Genomic DNA, 3662 nt, shown 5'->3' with positions numbered 1-3662 from the left:
AGAACACCGTTATAAAATTAAAGAATTTTAAAGTTGCGGGGGCAGCAAAAATTCTACTTACGGCCCTGGGTGAAGTATCTTACTACATCAAACACAACTCTAGCCATATCGCTATAATACAATTTACTGAAATGGAGTGGAAATGAAGGGGGCTGTCTATCTATGAACGCCTCAAGCTCGTTAGGGGAAAATATCTTATCTATATCCTCCCTCGGGTTTGAACCTGGGACTGTGACAGCAACAGGCGGCAGACAAGCATCTTACCACCACGCCACTCGGGGGCTTGGGTGAAGTAATACAACGGACAAAGTGTTTTCGAGGTACTAATTGAAGCAGCGAGAAGTATTAACTAAGTATCTGGGACGTACGGACATGGGTCTTGCCCCTGGACCCGAGACAATTTTCATATTTTTTTTTTCGCGCTATAAATTCATTACAGACGGGGGAGGGGCGTGAAGAGTCAGGCCGGAGGGCGGAAAATATCTCACCCCTAGGAGCCCTGCTACAGGAGTTCGGAAGGGGCATGCGTATAAATGAGTTATTTATGAGGTATTGACGAATTCTATGAGGGAATATCAACGAAGTCTGATATTCTAGGGTGTAGGGATGAAGTATCTGTAATGTAGGGATGAAGTACCTCAGAGGTACTGAAGAAGTATCTGAGACATCATGTGTGCCGTTTCTAATATAGAAGTGGAAGAGCACCAAAATTTGTCCTTTATGTGCTCATGTTTGCCCTTAAATGCAAAATTAATTACTCTATTCACAATGTGATAGCCTACCTGAATATTGTACTTACTTATTGGTTATAGTCAAATTGTATAGCATTCACATTGACTCTCTTGCTTTTTTTGTTGGCTCTATGGTGTACGCACTTACAAACTGTCCCAAAAAAATCTGGGAAAAAAAATTATTTTACTATTTTTTGTTACTACAACTTCGACACGTCATTGAGCAGTTCAAATATTCCAATTAAACAAATAGCTGGAAATTCCACGGTTTCGATCAATCAGAATCGACGCCAAACATCTGTGAATGATCAAATTGTGTAGAAAAAAACAAGCGCAAAAACGCGCATATGGTATTATTTGTTTAATTTGCAAAAACTACGGGAATTCCCAATTCGTCATCATATTATCAGCTTTAATTCAGCTCTACTATAAAAATCCATGGATGAGACGTGAATCCAGTAGATATTCCGAAAACCGGAACAAGAAACGCACCCTCAGGTGAGCAAAATACGTTTTATGCAAAATTTTCATAAATTTCAAAATACAAATACTCTTTTAACGGTCATCCCAGAGATGCGGTCAGCCCTCTTCTCTTTTACAGCCAACTAATAATTTCCTTTTACAGTCCACGCTGCTTAATGTGATCACATCGGGACTCGGGGGTTCCCGATGACAATAACCTAATAATAACCACATCCACCGGTGTTTTTTGTCACACTGGTGTTCTCAAAAGAGGGTTTTTAATGCATTATATACATGATAATAATACCGCAATATTATAAAAATATTAACGAGATCTCTGAGGATCTTTAATTTTATGTTTTTTTATGCGCAATATTCACGGAAACTCTTTCGAACAATATATTCTTGTAAAAAAAAATACAAAGATTAAATTTCCTTCCGTAATTTCTTGCAGAGAGATGATGAAACCTATTATGTGGACGTCTTATTGCGTCGTGTTGCTCGTTTTTTGTGAGTATTGGTTCTTCATATCATGATTATATGACACTAATGCATCTAGATTTCAGCTAATGTTTATCGCTATGTGAATCACGTCGAGAAAACCACAATATTAGAAGCAGAAAAAAAACGAGCGTGAAAGTTTTTTCTGATTCTGTTAACTCTCGATTATCCAACATACTCGGTTATCCGACATGATTCCTTCTACTACACTGGTGGGCAAAAAAGTGAAAGATAATTTACCAAATTTTCTGAAAGCGTACTAAAAAGGAAAACCTAAGATCCATCACATGTATTTGTCTTATTACAGTGTTTTGTACACGATACGATCAATGAAATTTCAAAAAAATGCACACAACAGATTTGTGTGTAACATATAAGCATATTATATTGCTTTTCCGCTTTTTCGAGGCTTAGTTCGTCCTGGACTGGAGTATGCTGTAAGGTTTTGGAGACCATACCTACAGAGGGACATAGACTTGGTTGAAGGGGTGCAGAGAAGAGCTACGCCTTATTGGCACACAGGGCTTGAATTATGAAGAGAGACTTCATTTTTTGAATATGTTTACATTGGATGAACGCAGGTGCCCAGGAGATATGATCGAAGTGTTCAAAATTTTCAATGGGATGGATAGGATGGACCATGAACTTTTAGTACACCGCCAATTGACTGCTTTTACAAGAGGACACCAGTATCGATTGGTGAGGGACAATTCTAGGTTGTAGTGTAGCAGGGAATTTTTCTCTAATAGGGTTGTTAATAAATGGAATAGCTTACCCCCGGAGGTAGTAAATTGTAACACAATTGACACGTTCAAAAAGAAATACGATAAACATGTTGGGGTAAATCGAGAAACTATCCATACTTAGACTAAGACAACCATAAGTATTCTTTATGGGCATTGTATAATATTTTATCATGTGTATATATTGTTTATAATTTGTGTTAATTGCATTTTTAATTGGGTTGCTGTATTTTTGAAATATATGACAACCATATTTTTATGGGCATCTTTTTATCAGCCACCTCGTTGGGCATTTTGCCTGTTGTGGCGTTGTATTTGTATTTGTATTTGTACTATACAATCCTTGTAATTTCGGTTCGTAACCTGCATCATCATCACTAGCTGAATGTACTGTGAAAATAACAAAACATTTCATTCATAGAATTGTGTTTCGAATATTACATTAATTTTGAAAATTAAACACTTGAAATAAATCAATAGTTAATTAGTATTTTTAATAATATTTCTACTGAATCACATCTTTCACCATGTTAAAGGGTACGTGACAACCCCTCCCCCCTTAAATTCACCAACATTATTGAAAAATATTGACGTTTTCTATAAACTAATTGAATCTCTTCCATCCGATTCAGTCTTAGTGACACCGATGAAATCGCACACTACAACCATGGAACAACTGGCTACTGATGCAACTATGACAGAAGACGCAACTGATATTTCTGATCCTGCGACTACTGATGGCGACGTGGTATATGACTTTAAAGTATGCCCCTTCAACCCTCGTCTGTGTAATTTCATATGCAGACGTAGGGGAAGAAACGGAGGTAGATGCGGTGGATTCCAAAGGCGCGTCTGCATATGCTTTTAAATGTTTTGGGATGCATCAGCTCTAAAATGCATTTTTTCGGTAAGAAAATATCGAATAAAAATATATTTCTCTCAATAAAATGTATTTGAATGATTTCTTGGTGATTCAGTTAATGAACTACTTAAAGAAATAACTTCGATACCCCCCCCCCCACATCATGGGTCGCAACTGATACTTGGGCTTCAGAGGTTTCTAACTGGGTTGTACAATGCAACTTAAAATGCGGTTAGAAATTCATTTGTTGCGCTACTGGTTTCAGAGACGTCCTCACGATTTTCTGTGGACCAGAACACTAGTGTTCCGGGAAACCCTGGGGTTCCGTGGCAGTTTTCCCGTGGTTCTGCATGGTCAAACGCC

At 37.8% G+C, this 3662-nt stretch overlaps 1 long non-coding RNA gene across 1 annotated transcript; it reads left to right on the top strand.

Annotated features, from left to right (window-relative positions):
* Nucleotides 1-1211: 1211 nt before the first annotated feature.
* On the top strand, nt 1212-3305 carry LOC149077133 (uncharacterized). Its single transcript, XR_016193956.1, has 3 exons — nt 1212-1229; nt 1648-1703; nt 3070-3305. It is a non-coding gene; the product is annotated as an uncharacterized LOC149077133 (long non-coding RNA).
* Nucleotides 3306-3662: the final 357 nt, after the last annotated feature.

Source organism: Pholcus phalangioides, unplaced genomic scaffold (genome assembly GCF_987345545.1).
Source record: "Pholcus phalangioides strain wild (caught in Gottingen) unplaced genomic scaffold, Ppha-v1.0 ptg000015l_1, whole genome shotgun sequence".
Lineage (NCBI taxonomy): Eukaryota > Metazoa > Arthropoda > Arachnida > Araneae > Pholcidae > Pholcus > Pholcus phalangioides.
Note: the sequence above shows the minus strand (reverse complement) of the source record. Positions and strands in the feature narration are given on the sequence as shown.